General features: G+C 44.2%; 4 non-coding genes across 4 annotated transcripts; 2 read left to right on the forward strand and 2 right to left on the reverse strand.

Moving 5' to 3' along the window:
- Positions 1 to 404: 404 nt before the first annotated feature.
- Positions 405 to 486, forward strand: TRNAS-AGA (transfer RNA serine (anticodon AGA)). Its single transcript has one exon. It is a non-coding gene; the product is annotated as a tRNA-Ser (tRNA).
- A 12,700-nt stretch (positions 487 to 13,186) lies between these two features.
- TRNAS-AGA (transfer RNA serine (anticodon AGA)) lies at positions 13,187 to 13,268 on the reverse strand. Its single transcript has one exon. It is a non-coding gene; the product is annotated as a tRNA-Ser (tRNA).
- Positions 13,269 to 18,873: 5,605 nt separating this feature from the next.
- Positions 18,874 to 18,955, reverse strand: TRNAS-AGA (transfer RNA serine (anticodon AGA)). The gene has a single exon. It is a non-coding gene; the product is annotated as a tRNA-Ser (tRNA).
- A 4,513-nt stretch (positions 18,956 to 23,468) lies between these two features.
- Positions 23,469 to 23,558, forward strand: TRNAY-GUA (transfer RNA tyrosine (anticodon GUA)). The gene is given in 2 exon segments: positions 23,469 to 23,505; positions 23,523 to 23,558. It is a non-coding gene; the product is annotated as a tRNA-Tyr (tRNA).
- The last annotated feature ends 1,399 nt before the right edge of the window (positions 23,559 to 24,957 follow it).

Below are 24,957 nucleotides of genomic sequence, written 5' to 3' on the forward strand. Positions count from 1 at the left end.
GTTCACTATATGGACCCCTTATATATTTGTACATGTTGTTCATTTTGTTGCATACATTTGCAAATCTACGCATAGAACACGTAGGAACTGTCCAATTCAAGCAGGTTTGTCCTGCACTTTTATTCACCAAGGCAACAAACCGCTTCAGTACAGAAGGGTTTCATTTATCAAGTCTGTAGCATAACATTAATAAAACATCTGCTTGTCTGAGCCACTCCACTCCAGACTATCAATGCGCCCCTGAAACAAACACCACTTGTACCTTTTTTTGTGTCCTGCCTTTGCAGCAGCACAGAAGAGACAGCAAGAGAATAGCTTCTAAAGACTTGCAGACAGCTAATGAAATGCATGTGTGCGTGCCAGAGCACATGTATGAGCACACCCTGTAATGCTAGATCATCAAGGTAGTCGTGGCCGAGTGGTTAAGGCGATGGACTAGAAATCCATTGGGGTCTCCCCGCGCAGGTTCAAATCCTGCCGACTACGTTCTTATTCTTTAAGTTACTCATACTCTATAAAATGCTGCTGAAAATGTTAACACAAATGTATAGCCTACGTACAGTAAAACCTTGGATTGTGAGTGTTTTACAAGACAAGCAACTTTTTTTTTTTTTTTTACCATTTTTAACTTGCTAAATCAGCGAGATCTTGCAATATGAGTAGCGTCACATCACAACTCAGTATAAAAGAAGAGAAATCCCATTTTAGCCATCTTAATTAGCACTACTGAAGTCGTTCTGACTTTAGAAATGTTTCCTGTACTACTTCAAGGCAACTTCTATGCGACTTGTGCCCATAGACTTTAACCATTGCCTGCCTGGCAGTGGTTCAGTTATCTTGACTGGGTATCATATGATGTCCAGCAGGGTAACATGCCGACGCAAGTCCACAGTGCTGTGTGTCAGTCTGACACATGACATCACTGATCGTGGTAAGGAGCCTCCGACGGAGGCTCCTTATCACGTGATCAGCTGTGACCAATCACACAGCTGATCAGTGTGAACCAGGAAGTGCCGGTAAATGTCTTTCTTTGGTTCGTGCTGACAGGGAGAGCCTATCAGAGGCTCTCCCTGTCAGAGGGGGGTCTGCGATGATAATCTGCACTTTATCAGCGCAGCCCCCATGAGAGGTGCCACAATAATTCCAATCAGTGCCAATCAGCTGCCTGTCAGTGCCCATCACAGTGCCGATCAGTAATACTTGTCAGTACTTCATCAGTGCTGCCTATCAGTGCCATCTATTAGTGTCCATTAGTGCCACCTGTCAGTGCCCATCGGCGTCGCCTGTCAGTGGCCATCAATTCTACATATCAGTGCCAACTCGTCAGTGCCCATCACTGCCGCCTCATCAGTGCCCGTCAGTGGAGGAGAAAACTAAATTTTATCACAGAAACAAAAACGTTTTTGTTCCCCCCCTCAAAAAAAAATTCAGGCTTTTTTAGTTTAGCAAAAAAAAAAAAACTCAGTGGCAATCAAATACCACCAGAAGAAAGCTCTATTTGTGGGAAGAAAATGCTAAAAATTTAGTTTGGGTGCAGCGTTGTATGACCGCGCAATTGTCATTCAAAATGCGACAGTGAAAGTTGACAGTTTTTTGTGAAAAGGAGTTCAAAGAAGCTCAATAAAAACATGCAAGAGCACAAAAATGCACAAACTTCTTCTGTAAAAGCAGCTTTATTTTTTGAGCTGCAGTGTGCATGAGCCCTATGTCAGATCCTCATCTTAATTGATGTGGTTTGGATCAGACGTTACAGGAGGATTACTCAGGCATTCCCTGAAGTTGCCTTGAAGTCACATTGCTATACTCTTTTTATATGGATTGTAGATGCAGGACTTATGAATAAATGGTTGTGGAATGAATCATCTTAGTTTCCATTATTTCTTATGTGGAAATTTGCTTTGATATACAAGTGCTTTGTATTACAAGCACGTTTCCAGAACAAATTATGTTTGCAATCCAAGGTTTTTCTGTATATGGAAATCTTAGCACATCTCCAAGATAATGGGATATTTAAAAAAAAAAAAAAAAAAAAGTATCACTACAGGCAACTTTTTTTTGGTAAAGTAGTATAGTCAGCTTGTTTGGCTTGTTTGGCTGTACTTCTCCTATGGGTCACAGGAGTGCCATTCATTTTGCATTCCTGTGACCCATTTTTAGCAGAGAGTGGACTGAAGTCTGCTCTCTGCTGATGTCACAGAAGTCAGTCCAGGCACCACGTCATCACAACAAAGTCTGGATCCACCAGGTGCCTTAACCAACACCCGGCTCAGCCTCTCTGCGAGCTGCTGAGAGCTTTAGCCAGCCGCTCCCCGCCCCTCCATAGCTCAGCACTCCAGTGAGTGAGGAGGACCAGAGCGGAGAGCTGATTGACAGTCAGCAACTCTCTGCTCAGGGGGCTGTGAGAATCGATCTACGGTGTTCGATCTCTCGGTTCTCAGTGTAGAGGCGCCAGGGGACAGATGCATAGCTCCCAACTGTCCCTGACTTCGAGGGACAGTCCCTGATTCAGATCTAAGTCCCTCTGTCCCTCTTTCCTCCTCGTGTCCCTCATTTTGGTCTGATCTATATAGTTGTATATAAAATGCACTTTTTATCTTTTAAAAAGTGTTTCCCAGTGCTAAATCTTTCAGACAATTTCTAAACTGTTGCATTTGTAAATTTCAAAAGCCAGTATAAAGTAATGGCACTTGTGGGTTTAACTATAATTTTTTATTTTTTTTGTATAATTCTCCTCTAACCACTTGCCGACCGCCGCCGCACGCCGATGTACGTCGGCAGAATGGCACGGGCAGGCATAAGGGCTTACATGTACGTCCCTTGCCTCCCGCGGGTCGGGGGCCCGATCGGTGCCTGCGGCGGTCGGTATTCGTTCGGGAGCGATCCCGGACGAGGGGACGGCCATTCATTCATGGCCACCCCCTCGCGATCGCTCCCGGCGAATGAAATTGTCCGGTGACATCACTTCCTCTCCTGTAATGTAAACACAGGAGAGGAAGTGATGTATTCTCTCCTCCGTGTCGGTAGTTTTCGTTCCGGCACCGAGGAGAGAGCATCGGTGAGTTGCACTACACTACACAGTAGAACATGCCAGGCACACTCACACCCCCCCTTTACCCCCCGATCACCCCCCAATTACCCCTGCCCCCCTAGTCACAGTGACACCAATTGCTTTTTTTTTTTTTTTTTTTTTTTTTTGCATTGGTGTCATTTGTGACTGTAATAACTGTTAGGGCAGTTAGGGTTAGCCCCCTTTAGTTCTAATGTGCCCCCCTAACCCCCCCAATAAAGGTTTAACCCCGTGATCACCCCCCGTCGCCAGTGTCCCTAAGGCAGGGTTCACATTGCAGCGGTTTATGAGAACGAATGTGATTCGCACCGCACTGCAGTGCAAATCACATCCGATCTCTGTGCGATTCGAGTTCAGCCATTCGCCGCACCCGCCGCAAATTCGCACGGGACCCTTTTTTTGGCCCGCAGCAGAATCGGATCGCATGGGTGTTCACACCATGCGATCCGAGTTTGCAGATCGCACTGCGATATGCGAACTGATCTGGGGGTGTCAGTAACATTTCACTGACACTCCCAGCAGTTCGCATAGGGCAGTGTGAACTGCCGCCGGGAGGCATGCGATGCGGGAACCCGCCGCGGATTCGTGGCGTTTCCGCATCGCTCCAGTGTGAACCCAGCCTAATAAGCGATCATTTTTCTGATCGCCGTATTAGTGTCACAGGTGACGCTAGTTAGGCAGGTAGGTATTTGGGTTCGCCGCAGCTTTTTATAGCGCCAGGGACCCCCATATACTACCGCATAAAGCCCCCTGATTGCCCCCTAGTTAACCCTTTCACCAGTGATCACCATATAACTGTTACAGGTGACGCTGGTTGGTTAGTTATTTTTTTATAGTTTCAGGGCACCCGCCATTTATTACCTAATAAAGGTTTAACCCCCTGATCACCCGGCGGGTGTCATTTGTGACTGTAATAACTGTTAGGGTTAGCCCCCTTTAGTTCTAAGGTACCCCCCTAACCCCCCCAATAAAGGTTTAACCCCGTGATCACCCCCCGTCGCCAGTGTCACTAAGGCTGGGTTCACATTGCAGCGGTTTATGAGAACGGATGTGATTCGCACCGCACTGCAGTGCAAATCACATCCGATCTCTGTGCGATTCGAGTTCAGCCATACAGATAGTATGGCTGAATTTGTGTCGCACCCGCTGCACCCGCCGCAAACTCGCACGGGACCCTTTTTTTGGCCCGCAGCAGAATCGGATCGCATGGGTGTTCACACCATGCGATCCGAGTTTGCAGATCGCACTGCGATATGCGAACTGATCTGGGGGTGTCAGTAACATTTCACTGACACTCCCAGCAGTTCGCATAGGGCAGTGTGAACTGCCGCCGGGAGGCATGCGATGCGGGAACCCGCCGCGGATTCGTGGCGTTTCCGCATCGCTCCAGTGTGAACCCAGCCTAATAAGCGATCATTTTTCTGATCGCCGTATTAGTGTCACAGGTGACGCTAGTTAGGCAGGTAGGTATTTAGGTTCGCCGCAGCTTTTTATAGCGCCAGGGACCCCCATATACTACCGCATAAAGCCCCCTGATTGCCCCCTAGTTAACCCTTTCACCAGTGATCACCATATAACTGTTACAGGTGACGCTGGTTGGTTAGTTATTTTTTTATAGTTTCAGGGCACCCGCCATTTATTACCTAATAAAGGTTTAACCCCCTGATCACCCGGCGGGTGTCATTTGTGACTGTAATAACTGTTAGGGTTAGCCCCCTTTAGTTCTAAGGTACCCCCCTAACCCCCCCAATAAAGGTTTAACCCCGTGATCACCCCCCGTCGCCAGTGTCACTAAGGCTGGGTTCACATTGCAGCGGTTTATGAGAACGGATGTGATTCGCACCGCACTGCAGTGCAAATCACATCCGATCTCTGTGCGATTCGAGTTCAGCCATACAGATAGTATGGCTGAATTTGTGTCGCACCCGCTGCACCCGCCGCAAACTCGCACGGGACCCTTTTTTTGGTCCGCAGCAGAATCGGATCGCATGGGTGTTCACACCATGCGATCCGAGTTTGCAGATCGCACTGCGATATGCGAACTGATCTGGGGGTGTCATTAACATTTCACTGACACTCCCAGCAGTTCGCATAGGGCAGTGTGAACTGCCGCCGGGAGGCATGCGATGCGGGAACCCGCCGCGGATTCGTGGCGTTCCCGCATCGCTCCAGTGTGAACCCAGCCTAATAAGCGATCGTTTTTCTGATCGCTGTATTAGTGTCACAGGTGACGCTAGTTAGGCAGGTAGGTATTTAGGTTCGCCGCAGCTTTTTATAGCGCCAGGGACCCCCATATACTACCGCATAAAGCCCCCTGATTGCCCCCTAGTTAACCCTTTCACCAGTGATCACCATATAACTGTTACAGGTGACGCTGATTGGTTAGTTATTTTTTTTATAGTTTCAGGGCACCCGCCATTTATTACCTAGTCTCACTAGTGTACCCCTAAATTTAGGGGTGTCTACTTTCCAAAATGGGGTCATTTGGGGGGGGTTTGTGCCATCTTGGCATTTTATGGCCTTCAAAACTGTAACGCCCTTAGAAAGCCTGAAGGCGGTGCTTGGTTTTCGGGGCCCCGTACGCGGCTAGGCTCCCAAAAAGTCCCACATATGTGGTATCCCCGTACTCAGGAGAAGCAGCAGAATTTATTTTGGGGTGTCATTTCACATATGCCCATAGCATGTGTGAGCAATATATCATTTAGTGACAACTTTGTGAAAAAAAAATAAAAAAAAATTAGTTTGTAATTTTCCCGCAACTTGTGGCAAAATATAAAATATTCCATGGACTCAAAATGCCTCTCAGCAAATAGCTTGGGGTGTCTACTTTCTAAAATGGGGTCATTTGTGGGGGTTTTGTGCCATCTTGGCATTTTATGGCCTTCAAAACTGTAATAGGTAGTGAGGAGTGAAGTCAAATATTTACGCCCTTAGAAAACCTGAAGGCGGTTCTTGGCTTTCGGGGCCCCGTACGCGGCTAGGCTCCCAAAAAGTCCCACATATGTGGTATCCCCGTACTCAGGAGAAGCAGCAGAATTTATTTTGGGGTGTCATTTCACATATGCCCATAGCATGTGTGAGCAATATATCATTTAGTGACAACTTTGTGAAAAAAAAATAAAAAAAAATTAAAGTTTGTAATTTTCCCGCAACTTGTGGCAAAATATAAAATATTCCATGGACTCAAAATGCCTCTCAGCAAATAGCTTGGGGTGTCTACTTTCTAAAATGGGGTCATTTGTGGGGGTTTTGTGCCATCTTGGCATTTTATGGCCTTCAAAACTGTAATAGGTAGTGAGGCGTGAAATCAAAAATTTACGCCCTTAGAAAGCCTGAAGGCGGTGCTTGGTTTTCGGGGCCCCGTACGCGGCTAGGCTCCCAAAAAGTCCCACATATGTGGTATCCCCATACTCAGGAGAAGCAGCAGAATTTATTTTGGGGTGTCATTTCACATATGCCCATAGCATGTGTGAGCAATATATCATTTAGTGACAACTTTGTGTAAAAAAAAAAAAAAAAAAAAAAATTTTTTTGTCATTATTCAATCGCTTGAGGCAAAAAAATAAAATATTCAATGGGCTCAACATGCCACTTATCAATTTCCTCAGGGTGTCTACTTTCCAAAATGGGGTCATTTGGGGGGGTTTTGTACTGCCCTGCCATTTTAGCACCTCAAGAAATGAGATAGGCAGTCGTAAACTAAAAGCTGCGTAAATTCCAGAAAACGTACCTTAGTTTGTAGATGTGACAACTTTTGCGCAAACCAATAAATATACAATTATTGACTTTTTTTTTACCAAAGACATGTGGCTGAATACATTTTGGCCTAAATGTATGACTAAAATTGAGTTTATTGGATTTTTCTAATAACAAAAAGTAGAAAATATCATTTTTTTTCAAAATTTGCGGTCTTTTTACGTTTATATCGCAAAAAATAAAAATCGCAGAGGCAATCAAATACCATCAAAAGAAAGCTCTATTTGTGGGAAGAAAAGGACGCAAATTTTGTTTGGGTACAACATTGCATGACCACACAATTACCAGTTAAAGCAGCGCAGTGCCAAATTGTAAAAAGACCTCTGGTCATTTACCAGCAAAATGGTCCGGTCTGAAGGTGGTTAAGGGGGCGTGACAGGAGGCATGTCCTATGTCTACATACTTTTGCTAATAGACTCGTTCCTATCTCAAAAAGTTGGGAGGTATGCAGATGCAGCATCGAACCAATGCTGCATTCACCTAGGTAAGTATAAGTCAGAAACTAAACAAACAAACCCATACTTCTCTTTTAAGTATTGGACAGAACAGCAAGGAATTACAACTTCTATTTGGATTTTTATTGCTTAAATACAAAGAATAGTGGCACAAACTGATGATCTCCAGTAGAGTGCGACCATGGATAAGCACACATGTAAGGGACCTGGATGGAACTAAAACCTAAACACTAAAAAATAATGTCCATATAAAGAGACCCAGCAATCTCAATGTCGTATAGTGATAACAAAGCCCATCCACAAATGGCAGCTTCCCAAAGGAGAACCTGAAGCGGATCCCAGCAGCAGCTATAATATACAAGGAGAGAGGCGCCTCTAAGTGTAGGAGCAAAATACCACTTTAATAAATTAAAAACAATTGGCAACTCACATAGAAAGTAGTAAAATGTGCACATCAGAATGGAGGCATCCTGTGACTGTCAGCCATGGCACCGGCTCCCACCGTGGTAGTCTTCCACCCGTTACACAGAAGTCAGCCATGAAATTGAGCAGGTTCAGAGCAAGGTGTGGAGCAGGGCATGGGCTGTGATTATATATAGTGGCGGGGGCATGCCAAAGCTCTAAGGGAATAAAGTATCCAGAAGCTACATTTAAAGGCATACAACATAGGAGATACGCATTATATTGGAATACTGCCCTGCAGCCCAGAGTTCTTTGCCATGATGTGCCATGTTGAACTTCCAGTGACCAGTATGAGAGTGATAACCCCAAATTTAACACACCTGCTCCCCATTCACACCTGAAACCTTGTAACACTAATAAGTTAGACGACACCGGGGAGGGAAAATGTCTCATTGGGCCCAATTTGGACATTTTCACTTAGGGGTATACTCACTTTTGTTGCCAGTGGTTTAGACCTTAATGGCTGTGTGTTTTTTTTTTTTTTTTTTTTTTTTTTTTGTTTTTTTGAGGGGACAGCAACTTTACACTTTTATACAAGCTGTACACTCACTACTTTACATTGTAGCAAAGTGTAATCTCCTGACGCCAAACATGGCAGGATACATATGATATAGCTCCGCCCCTATATACACCCACAGGACCTGTTTAGCTCTATAAAAGTCTGAGAGCGACCTCCCCCATTCTCCTTTTTTTTTCCTCAAAAGATCAACACATACAGACCGTTACACTCAGGATAAAGCTCTTACCTGCCGACTACATTGGAGTCTGTCTGGGTCCAGCCTATACCAGTATGCAATCCTACATGTTAGGCTGCTAAACGCACCAACAAGATGGGGAACCCCTTCTGGTGGTCTTTTGGGGACAAGGTGTTCTGTAATCAGACAACAATCTTCTTGTGGCACGCCTGCTTTGGCGTCCGGATCCAGCAGCTGGGATTGCATGATGTCTTCTCTCCTATGGAACTCTTTCCAGGTCTGTTAATTTCTATAAAACTTTTTATTTTTCTTGCTCTCATATCTCTAAAGAACCCATACACACTGCAGCTTATGTTGTCTGACTTCCTTTAGATTTGCCGGGACCACCTGATTGCATGCAAATTGAGGCTCTTAAGGTTTGACCTCATATTGTGTGGTTTTGGTAAGTCTGAGGGAAAAAAATCTGCAGAGGATTGTATGATGTGTAGCCAGCCTAAAAAGTGCCCTTTTCTGTGGATGGGCGTTGGCTTACATCCAATTGTACTAGCCCTTTTTGATTAGAACACAGGTGAGAGAGGCTGAGTCTTTTTCTCTCTCTCAGGTGCACTATTTACAGAGCACAAATGGCCAGGTAATGGATGCCTTTGCTATTCAGGCATCCAGATAGGAGGCTTCTCATTCTGAGGAACAATCAATGACCGGTAAGACTTGCTATCCTATTAATGAGAATAGAAGGGGGGAGGGGCAAGGAGCAATGTATTACTAGGGGATGGGGGGTTGCCCAGATTTTTTTTTTTAACTTGTTACTCTTTGCCCAAAAAAAAAAGAAAGGGTATATGTGTTTTTTCAATTGCTTCTTATTTCTCTGTTGCCATGCAGTCAGTCCCCCTTGCACCTTTCCGTTCTTCTGCCATCATGAGCCTAACACCACTTAACAAAGACCACCGCAATACCAGGTAAGGGACAATTTTGGGTAAGTAAGAAGCGGGAAAAAGTGCATTCTGCCCTGACGAGCGTGTCTTCCGGTCTATTGCACTGCCGGCTGCTCAATCTCCTACTCTAGGAGGTCCAAAGGCCCTCTGGATCGTCAAAATTTTTCCAGGGTAGAAAGTGACTCCTCCATTCCTAGCAGACCCCAGTACAAAGGGCGCAAATGTATGCTTAAAAGAACGCACACAGTTCTCCTCTGAGGGCTCAGCACCCAAAAGGCAAATGTCGGTCATGTGGAGATGACCTTATGCCTAGAAAGCTACTTTTCAGAAACTGCATCAGGCAGCTTGCCAGAGACCAGGAAGATGAGTCAGCAGGTGTCAATTTTGCTCAAGAAAGTAGTCCCCAACTCCATGGCAGAATTTTCCGGTCATCTCGGGCAACCAGGTACAGAAGCAGACGAACAGAGCGTGGGCCCTGCACCAGGTCTAAACCAAGCCATTCAACCCTCTCTAACTAGAGGGGTACCAGGCATTTCAGGGGTGACTCCAGCTCCGCATATTAGGCAGGCTGATTCCCCAGAGGGAGAAGATATCGTCTCCTCGGCAGAGGATCCTGAAGGTTCAGACTTTGATTTTGCGCTAATACCACCATTCATTAAGGCAGTATAAGCTGCACTGAAATGGGAGGATCCAGAACCTCCTCCAAAGAAGAAAAACTATTATCACACACCATACAATCGGATTCTAAAATGTGTGGCAATCACTGCAAAACACGCATTAGGTGCCTTTATCCTTTCAGGGCACCCCAAATGCAATGCGATTCTGCTGTGATTGTCATGTGGGAGAACGCACCTTTAAAAACATTGTGTGAAGATGGTTGCCCCTAAATAGGAGCAGGGGCTTCTTTTTGCACAGGTAGGGCAGCCAAATGAATGGGCCGCCCCATGTGACTTGCAACATTGCGTACAAATCGCTCTTTGAAAATCCCATAGCAGGAACGCTTAACCCCTATGTGATATTAAATGCCTCTGAAAAGTGACCTAAGCACAGATTGTTTTCAGTGCAATAGCAGAGCCTGCTGCAAGTGTGAACAAACAAAACAGGTACCTTTCCTCTTGTGGCAGAAATAAGAGGCCTGTTTCAGAAGGAATGGGGAGAGAAAATTCTCCTCAACCAATAGGTTGCAGAAGTTGTAGCCACTAACGGAAGAGGATGCGACTCCTTTATCTAACCCACCAACGGTGGATGCGGCAGTCACCAGACTGGCCAAGAATGTGACGCTTCCAATTAAAAACAATTCCTCCTGTCAATATATCCTTCACTGACGCATTGACATGGACTTAAGAAAGTTTTACCTCATGGCATACGGTGCTTGTAAACCCGCTGTTGCTTTAACATCCGTAGCAAGTAAGTGTGGGTGCAAACCAGCTGCTAAAATAAAAAACCCATCAAGGCTCTTGATGAGGTAAAACTCTTGGCGGACTTCGCAGGTGAGGCAGCTACAACCATCATTCGATGGTCCTCCAGAGCCATGCTCAGCTCAATTACAGCCAAAAGAGCGCTGTGGCTAAAACCCTGGGCGACCGACCCATCTTCAAAGCAGAATTGCTGTAAAAACTGCCTTTTGATGGGAAGGCACGGTTTGTCCAAAAACCTAGAGACTACCATCTCCAGGGTTACAGGAGGAAAATCAGGTCTTCTGCACCAAGATCGAAGGTCCAGACGTCAGAGGGGGCAAGCATCCAGAGGAACACCAAACAGACACTGGGATTTCAGAGGCTTTTGCCCATCTAAGGACTTCAGAATGCTTTGGAGGGGGACTCAGTCAACCTCCATGTGATTGCAGAGAGCAAAGACTCCTGTGGCTCCCTCAGATACTTAGGAGCCCTTTTAATGTCAGGCCCGCCCAGGAGGCAGTTGGAGCCAGGTGGCTCCAACTGACCCAGTTCCGGCAAGACCACTGCCAAAAAACTGCAAATTCTGTCCACAGTGGCGCAAGGCCATTATTGGCAGCTTCCAGAACTACCTCAAGAGGCTGAATCAATTTATCCGGATAGACTCAAAATTGAGTCTCTCCATACCATAATACAGGTTATTCAACCAGGAGACTGGAGGATTTCCGTGGACTTGCAATAGGCCTACCAGCATGTTCCGGTCCTTCAGTCATACCAGCAGTTTCTCAGATTTGCGTTGAAGAATAAGCATTACCAGAGCCAGCTGGAGCCTACACAGAATATGGTCTACCTAGGGGCCCAATTCAATACTATGGTGTCCACAATTTCTTTGCTACCTCAGGAAAATTACGGTAAGTATTTGATGCAAAATTTCCATTTTCTTCAGTGTTGTCACATAAAAAGATATAATAAAATATTTATAAAATATGTGAGAGGTGTACTCACTTTTGTGAGATACTGTATATATTTTTTTAACAGAGACTCTAAAGAATGAAATGGTGGCTGTTGCAATATTTTGTCACACTGTATTTGGGTAGCGGACTTTCAAACCCAATTTTTTGGGAAAAAATACACTTCAATTAATTTTAAAAAAACAGTAAAGTTAGCCCAATTTTTTGTATAATGTGAAAGATTGTTAGGCCGCTGTCAGTACTAGAATCCCTTTAGGACCCAGCACAACTCACCTGACACAGCCTTTGTCTGGGAAATAACAGTGATTGGCCAGCTCACCTTTAAATCACCCTTATCAGCATTCAGTCAGTGCCTGTGTTTACATTTGTGTTTGATCCAGCTGATATTTGCCCTGTGTCTCTTGTGTATAACCTGGCTTGTTTGACCCTCTTTGCTCAATTCTGATTCAGTACCATTTGGACTCTGATCTACCTGTGTATGACCCAGCTTGCCTAGACTACGCTTTGCCTGATTCTACTATAGTACCCTCATCTGCAGCAGTGAACTACAAGGTCCAGCAAACATCTACCTTCATCTGCAGATGTGAACTAAAAGTCCCAGCTGTCCTGCTCTGCTTAGACCTGCTCATGGTATGTGCTCTTTGTATAATCGGCACACTTGAACTGTTACCTGTTATCTGTTATCTGCTCCTAGCCTGACAGCCGAAAGAATTGTGATCATTATACTTTTATTCTAAGCAAAAAAAAATTGTGATTCTGATTTTGGCCAGAACTGTGCTGCTCTAGTAAGTATTAGGGGGGGCTGAGAGGGGGAGGTGAAAACTGAAGGTTTTATACCTTCATGCATACAATGCATGAAGGTAAAAACCTTCAGCCTTTAGAACCACTTTAAGCCCTGGTTCACACTGATGTGAGAAATGCACAAGATTAGCTGCGTTTCCCCTCATCTCATCGCACTGCTTAGCAATCAAAAGGCGTCCATGTGATCTGCTGCACGTGTCAACATTAGATTAACAACTCCCTGAAACAGATCACAAAGTACGATTGCCAGAAACCCATTCCTGCACCATTTTAGTGCAAATGCGACGCTATTTAAGCCATACAAAATGTGTGGCTCAAATCACACTATACAGACATGGCATGTGATGTGCACAGGAATGTATTTTTCTGAATGCTTTGAATCTTAAATCTCCCCAACAAGGACACAGACTGCAGTAAAAATCCAGACAGGAGTGATAAATCTTTGCAGTTCTGTTCAAAACTTAAAAAAAAAAAAAAAAAAAAGTTGCCTGTAGTTTTATACTTTAAAGAAAAATTGTAAAAACAACCCCAAGCCATTAAAAATGCCTCCTTATACGTGATCTTGAATACGTGCTAAGCATTCCATAGACATAGGCTATATTTGTGTAAACAAATTCAGCAGCATTTTGTAAAGTGTACTTGACAAAAGAAGACGTAGTCGGCAGGATTTGAACCTGCGCGGGGAGACCCCAATGGATTTCTAGTCCATCGCCTTAACCACTCGGCCACGACTACATTGCTTCTTTAGTCGGCAGGGCACGCTCATACATGTGCAGCTCATTAGCTGTTTAACCACTTTCAGACCGGACCATTTTGCTGGTAAATGACCAGAGGTCTTTTTACACTTTGGCACTGCGCTGCTTTAACTGGTAATTGCGCGGTCATGCAATGTTGTACCCAAACAAAATTTGCGTCCTTTTCTTCCCACAAATAGAGCTTTCTTTTGATGGTATTTGATTGCCTCTGCGATTTTTATTTTTTGCGATATAAACGTAAAAAGACCGCAAATTTTGAAAAAAAATGATATTTTCTACTTTTTGTTATTAGAAAAATCCAATAAACTCAATTTTAGTCATACATTTAGGCCAAAATGTATTCAGCCACATGTCTTTGGTAAAAAAAAAGTCAATAATTGTATATTTATTGGTTTGCGCAAAAGTTGTCACATCTACAAACTAAGGTACGTTTTCTGGAATTTACGCAGCTTTTAGTTTACGACTGCCTATCTCATTTCTTGAGGTGCTAAAATGGCAGGGCAGTACAAAACCCCCCCAAATGACCCCATTTTGGAAAGTAGACCCCCTAAGGAAATTGATAAGTGGCATGTTGAGCCCATTGAATATTTTATTTTTTTGCCTCAAGCGATTGAATAATGACAAAAAAAAAAAATTTTTTTTTTTTTTACACAAAGTTGTCACTAAATTATATATTGCTCACACATGCTATGGGCGTATGTGAAATGACACCCCAAAATAAATTCTGCTGCTTCTCCTGAGTATGGGGATACCACATATGTGGGACTTTTTGGGAGCCTAGCCGCGTACGGGGCCCCGAAAACCAAGCACCGCCTTCAGGCTTTCTAAGGGCGTTACAGTTTTGAAGGCCATAAAATGCCAAGATGGCACAAACCCCCCCCAAATGACCCCATTTTGGAAAGTAGACACCCCTAAATTTAGGGGTACACTAGTGAGACTAGGTAATAAATGGCGGGTGCCCTGAAACTATAAAAAAATAACTAACCAACCAGCGTCACCTGTAACAGTTATATGGTGATCACTGGTGAAAGGGTTAACTAGGGGGCAATTAGGGGGCTTTATGCGGTAGTATATGGGGGTCCCTGGCGCTATAAAAAGCTGCAGCGAACCTAAATACCTACCTGCCTAACTAGCGTCACCTGTGACACTAATACAGCGATCAGAAAAACGATCGCTTATTAGGCTGGGTTCACACTGGAGCGATGCGGGAACGCCACGAATGCGCGGCGGGTTCCCGCATCGCATGCCTCCCGGCGGCAGTTCACACTGCCCTATGCGAACTGCTGGGAGTGTCAGTGAAATGTTACTGACACCCCCAGATCAGTTCGCATATCGCAGTGCGATCTGCAAACTCGGATCGCATGGTGTGAACACCCATGCGATCCGATTCTGCTGCGGGCCAAAAAAAGGGTCCCGTGCGAATTTGCGGCGGGTGCGGCGAATGGCTGAACTCGAATCGCACAGAGATCGGATGTGATTTGCACTGCAGTGCGGTGCGAATCACATCCGTTCTCATAAACCGCTGCAATGTGAACCCAGCCTTAGTGACACTGGCGACGGGGGGTGATCACGGGGTTAAACCTTTATTGGGGGGGTTAGGGGGGTACCTTAGAACTAAAGGGGGCTAACCCTAACTGCCCTAACAGTTATTAGTCACAAATGACACCCGCCGGGTGATCAGGGGGTTAAACCTTTATTAGGTAATAAATGGCGGGTGCCCTGAAACTATAAAAAAATAACTAACCAACCAGCGTCACCTGTAACAGTTATATGGTGATCACTGGTGAAAGGGTTAACTAGGGGGCAATCAGGGGGCTTTATGCGGTAGTATATGGGGGTCCCTGGCGCTATAAAAAGCTGCGGCGAACCTAAATACCTACCTGCCTAACTAGCGTCACCTGTGACACTAATACGGCGATCAGAAAAATGATCGCTTATTAGGCTGGGTTCACACTGGAGCGATGCGGAAACGCCGCGAATCCGCGGCGGGTTCCCGCATCGCATGCCTCCCGGCGGCAGTTCACACTGCCCTATGCGAACTGCTGGGAGTGTCAGTGAAATGTTACTGACACCCCCAGATCAGTTCGCATATCGCAGTGCGATCTGCAAACTCGGATCGCATGGTGTGAACACCCATGCGATCCGATTCTGCTGCGGGCCAAAAAAAGGGTCCCGTGCGAATTTGCGGCGGGTGCGGCGAATGGCTGAACTCGAATCGCACAGAGATCGGATGTGATTTGCACTGCAGTGCGGTGCGAATCACATTCGTTCTCATAAACCGCTGCAATGTGAACCCAGCCTTAGTGACACTGGCGACGGGGGGTGATCACGGGGTTAAACCTTTATTGGGGGGGTTAGGGGGGTACATTAGAACTAAAGGGGGCTAACTCTAACTGCCCTAACAGTTATTACAGTCACAAATGACACCAATGCAAAAAAATAAAATAAAATGACATTGGTGTCACTGTGACTGGGGGGCAGGGGTAATTGGGGGGGTGATCGGGGGGTAAAGGGGGGGTGTGAGTGTGCCTGGCATGTTCTACTGTGTGTGTAGAGTGTTGGTGCAACTCACCGATCCGCTCTCCTCCGTGTCGGAATGAAAAATACCGACACTGAGGAAAGAATACATCACTTCCTCTCCTGTGTTTACATTACAGGAGAGGAAGTGATGTCACCGGGGATTTCTATTCGTCGGGAGCGATCGCGAGGGGGTGGCCATGAATGAATGGCCGCCCCCTCGTCCCGGATCGCTCCCGGACGAAAACCGACCGCCGCAGGCACCGGGCGGGGGCCCGATCGGGCCCCCGACCCGCGGGAGGCAAGGGAAGTACATGTATGTCCTTATGCCTGCCCGTGCCATTCTACCGACGTACATCGGCGTGCGGCGGTCGGCAACTGGTTAAACGTCTTTCTGATCTGAGCTCAGGACATGCTTTTGTTCTCTCTTCTGTGAGAGCCTGCTGCTGAAAAGGCAAGACACAAAAAAGGAGTCGTTTGTGTTGGGGACACTTTAATAGTCAGGAACTGACATGAGTTTAGTTAGTGGCTCTGACAAGCAGATGTTGTATTAGTTCTAGGTTATGGACCAGCTATACTAAGCCCTTCTGCATTTAAACTGTGTTTGCTGCCTAACTGACTGAAAGTGCAGGACAAACCTGTTTGTAATGACTTTCCTTAAAGCAGAGTTCCACCCAAAAGTGGAACTTCCGCTCATCGGATTCCTCCCCCCCTCCAGTGCCACAATTGGCACCTTTCGGGGGGAGGGGTGTGCAGATACCTATATAATACAGGTATCTGCACCCACTTCCGGGAATAGACTCCTGTGTGAGTCATGCCCCTACCCGCACTCCCCCCCCGCTGTCTCCTGGGAAACACACAGGTCCCAGGAGATAGCGGGGACCACTTACGACGTGCAGCACGACTCGTGCATGCACAGTAGGGAACCGGGAAGGGAAGCCGTAAAGCTTCACTTGCTGATTCCCTAAATGAGAATGGCAGCGGAGATATTGCTTGGCTTCCGACATCGCTGGACCCTGGGACAGGTAAGTGTCCATTTATTAAAAGTCAGCAGCTGATGTATTTGTAGATGCTGGCTTTTAATAATTTTTTGTAGGTGGACTCCCTCTTTAAGTTGAACTTTACTCTCTCAATCAACACTGACTACTTTAAATCCTTATGCTGGTATTATTATTATTCAGAATGTATATAGCGCCAACAGTTTGCATAGTGCTTTGCAATATAAAGGGAGACAGTACAGTTACAATAAAATACAAGAGTGTTAGGAGGGCCTTGCTCATAAGAGCTTACAATCTAATATAAATATGCAATTACAGTAAACCCTTGGATTGTGAGTATACTCTATTCCAGAAACTTGCTTGTGTAGCACCCTCTACTTTAGGTAGGTGTTAGAAGTATGATTTTTGCGAGTGTAGGTAAATTTAATCAGGCCTAGCTGTAAGCTAGGCCTTTTTGTTTTGATCTGTGTGGGCTGGGAGTGGCCTAGAGTAGCAGCAGTTGACTCACATGCAGCATCACTTCTCGGTTACCTCCCTCTGGCTTCTAGAGGATTCTAGGAGAGGGGGGGGGGGGCTGCCTGGGGTGTTCTAAGGAGCCTTGACCAATCCCCAACTTGGATTGGCAGGGGGCAGGCCTCCATAACCACTTGTCGGCTCTTTAACCATGTGATCGGCTGTGTCCAATTACAGCCGGTCACATGTAAACATGGAGATGCCTGTAAGGACAGAGTGTGAGGAGAGCTGATCAGCGGCATCTCCTCACAAGGGACACCTAGGTATGTAATCAGGGCACTGATCATCAGTGCCCTGATTACAATTAAGTGCCCACCAGTGGCCACAATTGCCACCAATCTGTGCCAGCAATTAATGGCCATTAGTGATGCCAGTCAGTGGTGTCCATAAATGCCCACCAGTGCTGCCTATCTGTGCCCACGAGTGCCACCCATCAGTTCTCCCTATCATTGCCCATAAGTGCAGCATATTCGTGCCTCATCGGTGCCACCTAATCAGTGCCCATCAGTGAAGGAGAAAAATTACTTGTTTACAAAATTTGCTGACAGAGTAGATGTAAACCCTTACTAAATGACGTGCATTTTTCTAAATTCTTTGTATCTTATATACATTATTTTTATAATTTTTTTTGGAGCTGGGGATATGAAGGGAAATTTCACAAAACTACAACTACTCAATGTGCACATGCGTTTTTTTTTTTTTTTTTTTTGCTCTATTTTGAATAGAGTAATAGAGGTTATAACCCCTGTCATGTTTTTATGTTTCATCTGTGCTCCATTGGTGAAATTTCCCTTCACTTCCTGTCCCCTGGCCAAACAGGAAGTAAGAGAAACTCTCCAAAGTGAGGGAATCCCTGGTTGTCACCAGAACTAATGTCCACATTGAAAGATTTCACCTCTATTACTGGGGACAACCCAAGGACACAGACCATAATAAAAATCCCAACAGGAGTTATAATTCCTTGCTGTTCCGTCCAATACTTAGTTGCCTGTAGTTATACTTTAGGAAAAATTGTAAAAACAACCCCAAGGCATTAAAAATACATCCTACATAGCCTCTGGTCTGAAATGACACTTTCTTTCAACAGTTTCAGTCATTACTTTTCCTTCCTTTTTTATATTTTTTTTTTGGTTTTTATTCTTTATTTTTATTGTATTCCAATTTTATATCTATACTTTATCATACTCTAAACTACTCAGAATGGGTTTTTGACAAGGAATCTAAACTTGTTAAACTGTAAAATGGTGCAACTGTTCATCAACTGTTGATCAACTAACAATTTCTATTCCGTTAAGAGTACAAATTCTCATCAGATGAACCGCACATACTGGATTTACCATTCTTCCAATATAAGCGTTATTTGACACATTCTGTATGATAACCTCTTGTTTGTACAAATTATTCAAGAAAACAATAAAAATTCTAGGGGAAAAAAAAAACTCCTTTATGTTATCTCGGACATGTGCTAAGCTTTCCATAGACCTAGGCTATATTTGTGTAAACACATTCAGCAGCATTTTTTAGAGAGAATAACTTAAAAAAATAAATAAAAATACACGTAGTCGGCAGGATTTGAACCTGCGCGGGGAGACCCCAATGGATTTCTAGTCCATCGCCTTAACCACTCGGCCACGACTACATTGCTTCTTCAGTCAGCAGGGCATGTAAATGTTTTCTGAGCTCAGGACATGCTTTTGTTCTCTCTTCTGTGAGAGCCTGCTGCTGAAAGGGCAAGACACGACACAAAAAAGGGGCTGTTTGTGTTGGGGACATTAAGGGCTGGTTCACACTATTGCGATGTCTGCCATAGCAAGTAATTTGCAGCACACTGCTGTTCCCATTACAAGCGATGTCTGTGCGGGTGCGATTTCAGCCATACAGATAGTATGGCTGATATCACACCGCATTCAGTGCAAACGGGCATAGGACCCCTTTTCTGTTCCGACCAGAATCAGATCACATGTGTGTTCACACATATGCGATCCAATTCATGTCCAAACTGTCAGTTTGCCGTGCAATACGTGAGCTGAAATGGGGGTGTTAACATATGATGACACTCCCCAGCAGTTCGCATATGGCAGTGTGAACTTCCGTGCACCCCGGTTGTGATGCAGGAACCCCGCAGTTAATTTGCAAGGTTCTCACATCGCAATAGTGCGAACCGGCCCTAATAGTCAGGAACTGACATGAGTTTAGTTGGTGGCTCTGCCAAGCAGATGTTGTATTTGTTTAAGGCTTAAATACTAATACTAAGCCCTTCTGCATCGAAACTCTGTTTGCTGGCTTACTGGCTGAAAGTGCAGGACAAACCTTCTTGGACAGTTCCTGGGTGTTAAATGGGTGGTTTTGCAAATGTATGAAACAAAAGCTTTTGTATGTCTGTCAGTTGGATGTATAAAGTGGTCTGGGGGTGATGCAAGCTGGGAGGCATTGGGGGCAGAGAAGTGGTCAGATAGTAATGTCTGTAATCAAAAAAAAGTTCTTGTGCTCCTCTACTAATGTGTACAATAATAAATCACACAACAGTACTACTAGATGAAAACAATGTTATAAGCTGTAAGTACAGATCTATGCAAGCCAGCTCCTAGCACTCTGTATATCCAGATGATGTGGAGGTAATTGATGACCATTCATATAGCCCGTGTTATCCAGGGTCTGAGTCTGTAAACTCACCACATAAACACAGGGTTAAGTAGCTGGTCATACTTTATCTTCACATTATGTGGTCTGAACAAGTGAGGGAGGTTTGCAAAGACAGACATGTGTGCTGCTTAGGAGTTCTGTCAAATGTGGTGGGCTGCATACTCCCACCCTCACACTCAGATCACCTCTGATTCTCCTATCACCTTCACCCTTCACTGCATCATCTGAAGAACAAATCCTCTTGAAAGTTTGCAACCTTCCAACCAAGGAGACTTCTCAGAAAAAATCAGCTCACCTCCTCCCTGCATGTAGTGTGTGAGCAGCAGCCAGCCCAACAGGAGCTACAGTGAGCTCCGTCTGCCAGCTCTCAGCACAAGCACTGGTGATTGGGGGTTGAGTCAGAACAGAGAGACCCTGCAGGAGAATGGAGGAGGGGAGGGGGGAAACAGAAAGGAGCTTTGGATTCCACAACACACTACAGGCACAGTGTACAGTACTTATTTACAAGCAATGCCACTGCTCCTATCTCCACAGTGGCAGGTGTGCTAATGGCCCCCCTGCCTGAATGGTCTGTCCCTTGTCTGGGCTGAATCACGTGCCCGGGTTACATGCAGTACAAAACCTGGGCACACGCTTCAAGACCCGAACTGTCCGGGTGAATCCCGGACAGGTGGAAACCCTAACAGAGTCCTCACTTCAACCCAATAAAACACCTTTTGAGATGAATTAGAGCAGAGACTGAAAGCCAGGCCTTCTCATCCACATCAGTGTCTGACCTTGCAAATGAGCTTCTGTAAGAATGGTCAAGCCTTCCCATAGACACACTCCTAAACCTTGTGGACAGCCTTCCCAGAAGAGATGAAGCTGTTATAGCTGCAAAGGGTGGGCCAACTTAATACTGAACCCTACAGACTAAGACTGGGATACCATTAAAATTCATGTGCGTGCAAAGGCAGGTGTCCCAATACTTTTGGCAATATAGGGTGTATATAGAGGCGTCTGAGGGAAAAAATGGGTATAGCCCTGTTCACAATATGATCTGGAAATGTAGGCAGAATCACTGCAATTCTGCACATTGTAAGCTCTAAGGAGCAGGGCCTTCTGATTCCTCCTGTATTGAAATTGTACTGTCTGCCCTCACATTGTACAGCACTGGGCAAACAATTGGCGCTATATAAATCCTGAGTAATAATGATCCCAAATCGCAGCACAACATACACCCTTCCAAAACAAAGACTCTAGCAATACACATCAAACTGAGCGTGTGCATAGTGCCTCCCAGGGATCTGTGCTATCAGCAGATGGATTGGGGACTGTGGATGAAGGGGAGGATCAGAGAAGACAAGATCAAATTGCCTTTTTACACAATGCAGAGCTTGCCTACATAAACATATTGGTTTTACTATTATTGGTTTAGAAACACTTTAAGTGCAAACATCATCATGTCTCCCATATGGTCTAGCGGTTAGGATTCCTGGTTTTCACCCAGGCGGCCCGGGTTCGACTCCCGGTATGGGAAGATTGCAATTTTTTTTTTTATATTATGCCAGCCATTTTAAATTTTGATAACATTGGACTATAAGCATAATGCAAATCTTTATGAAAAGAAAATGCTCACAAGCTATACCCCCGTAAAGTTTAAAATCATTACATTATGCCAATGGTTAGTGGCAACATTCCCAATTACATGGTGAGTTAAATACAAGCAGGGAGAAATATTTGCCTGAGACATTTTTTCAACAGTTACAAAATACAATTTTTTTTTTGCTCAAACTAAATGACATTCTTGACTGTTATCGGGTTGCTAGATAATTGGCTGTTTACCCCCTTTTGTGACCGACAGGGAGGAGCTTTTACATCTAGAGGGATGCAGGGGATGTTTTCTTTCATAGAACACTCTTGACAAACAGCCTTGCCTTACTATAGCTGAGAGCATTTGCATGTCCTTGTATCTAAAACAAGGAATCCATTACAACCCTAAGGCTGGGTTCACAATCTCACCAATTGGATGCGGGATTCCTCATATCCAATTCGCATAGCAGGAGATTGTGACCAGCTCCCGGTTCATACATGTCCAGAGCGGCTTCAGTGCAAATTGCACAGGAGTCCTGTGTCTTTTGGTCCATTGTAGGTCCAAATTCAGCTAAACATTCAGGCTGAAATCTGAACTGGAATGGAGCAATGGCGGCTAGTGCCCAAATTTTTTTTAGAGGGGGGCGCAAACAAACTGAAAAAAAATAAATAAAAAAAAACAATTGCAGCCTCACTATGCCCATCATATGCAGCCACCGTGCCCATCAAATGCAGCCGCTGTGCCTGTGGAAGGCGCAGCACTATGAAGTTCCTTATGCGCTGTGGCATTAGAAGAATTTTTATTTCTGACCTTTTAGTCCAAACAGGACTATCTCTTACTCTAAAATTCCTCTAGCACCGTTCTATGGAAGCAGTAGGTTTAAAGAGCACACCAAACCTCTATGTCTTCTTTATTAACTTCAGCTTTTCTTCATATAGAACACTGACAATTGTGCAACAGACATTGCATGTACAAACGTGTTGAATAAAGTGTAACAAAATGGTGGTTCAACTATTCAATCTTGTCATTCTACATAAAATGGTAGATGTATTTCTCTATTCAGGATCTGTACTTTCACTTTAAATACTTTAGACACTTTATGATCTCTCTGAGGCATAAGAAATAGTTTTACTTGTTTGTTATTGCAATTTGTATGCTTGTTTGTTTGAATGTTTGCTATGGTGTCTGTTTGCTTGAACATTTGTTTGGTGGAACTACAAGTGAACACATAACTAGTTCAGTATATAGTTCTAATCACATTATTTAACAATAGTAACATATATATATATATATATATATATATATATATAACTGTAAGAAATGCCTATTTTGGCCACTTGCTTCCATAAAACTGAATGCTGGCTGGATCTGTAATCTATTTAGGTCCTCTCTCTGATGTAATGAGTTCTAACAATGTGCTGGGTAATTTCCAGACAAAATAGGTGTAAGGCTGTCTGTGATTGGCCAAGACTCTTGATCAGTGTGAGATTGGCTGTGATTGGTCAAAACTCCTGAGTCACAAAGGTTTAACTGTTTTCTGGTTTCAATTCTGCTGTGTCTTTGAGCTTACCTTTTACTGTCATACAATGAATCTTAAAAGGCACATGTTTCTCGTTAGCTTCTGTGAACACAATATACAACTGTTATATGGTATTCTTATATAAAGTCAGTGAATAACTCTGCTTTTATCTCACGTGTGAGTATATAAACTGTATTAAGGTTATTAGCCGGTCTACATGTTTATGCATGCAAGTCACATTAGCAACCTAGGACAGGTTTTAGCTGGCCAGCCGCTGTGCCCACCATGTGCAGCCACTGTGCCCACCGACCCCCCCCCATCATGGGGCTCGCGGCTCTGGCAGCACCCCCAACCCCACCATGTATGGCTCTGACAGCCTACATGGTTTATAGTAATTCCTGTAACATTTTTCCCAAGCCTTCGATAGCTCAGTTGGTAGAGCGGAGGACTGTAGAGGAAATACACACAGCAATCCTTAGGTCGCTGGTTCAATTCCGGCTCGAAGGAAATCTTTTACTTCAATTCACATATTCAAAAGTATGCTGAAATTCATGAATTCTGTTTCCTGATTTTGAGTATTAGGACTATGTATGGTCTGTGTTCTGATTATACTTTGTTATGTATATTATATGGTGCTGATCTTTTTTTATGATAATTACAATTCTGCCAGTGCCTGAAGTGGAAGTACAAAATAGAACCCTTTCAGATGTTATCATGCTGACCTTCACTCAGTGTCTGCACGCTCGTCAAGAACAGCTTTTACTATGAATCCCATATGGTCTAGCGGTTAGGATTCCTGGTTTTCACCCAGGCGGCCCGGGTTCGACTCCCGGTATGGGAAGCTCATATCTTTTAATAAAAAAAAATGTAAATATAAGAAAAAAAACAAAGCAATAACAGAATCTGAAAAATGAAAATATAGCAACCGACTTAAAAATATGGATGCTTTGATTGAAATTGCTATAAATAAAGTCTCAATACGGTATCATGTTGCTAGATGATTGACTGTTTACATGCTGAATTCAGTGCTCACATAATAACTTTTTCATTGCTGAGCCAAGCTGTTTTGTGAGTTTAACCACTTCAGCCCCGGAAGGATTTACCCCCTTCCTGACCAGAGGACTGTTTGCGATTCAGCACTGTGTTGCTTTAACTGACAATTGCGCGGTCGTGCGACATTGCACCCAAACAAAATTGACGTCTTTTTTTTTTCCGCAAAAAGACCTTTCTTTTGGTGGTATTTGATCACCTCTGGTTTTTATTTTTTGCACTATAAACAAAAAAGAGCGCCAATTTTGGAAAAAAAAGCAATATTTTTTACTTTTTGCTATAATAAATATCCCCAAAAAATATAATTAAAAAAACTAATTTCTTTCTTAGTTTAGGCTGATATGTATTCTTGTATATATTTTTGGTAAAAAAAATGCAATAAGCGTATATTGATTGGTTTGCGCAAACGTTGGTGTCTACAAAATAGGGGATAGATTTATGGCATTTTTTTTTTTTTTTTTTTTTTTTTTTTTTTTTTAACTAGTAATGGCGGCGATCTGCAATTTTTTTTATCATGACTGCAACATTGTCAACACTTCTGACACTATTTTGGGACCATTGTCATTTATACAGCGACCACTGCTATAAAAATGCACTGATTCATGTGTAAATGACACTGGCAGGGAAGGGATTAAACACTAGGGGGCGATCAAGGGGTTAAGTGTGTCCTAGGGAGTGATTCTAATTGTAGGGAGGATTGTCTCACTAGAACACCTCTAGCTCTGCAGCCCTGCGGCTCTCATTGGCCCTCTTATGACTCACCCCCCTTCCCTTCCTTGCAAACTCATGAGAGTGAGAGAGAGAGCTGTGCATGTCCTAAATTTAGTATAATATATTAATATAAAAAAACTCATGT

Source organism: Lithobates pipiens, unplaced genomic scaffold (genome assembly GCF_037356315.1).
Source record: "Lithobates pipiens isolate NorthernLeopardFrog02 unplaced genomic scaffold, aLitPip1_a1.2 Scaffold_18, whole genome shotgun sequence".
Classification (NCBI taxonomy): Eukaryota; Metazoa; Chordata; class Amphibia; order Anura; family Ranidae; genus Lithobates; species Lithobates pipiens.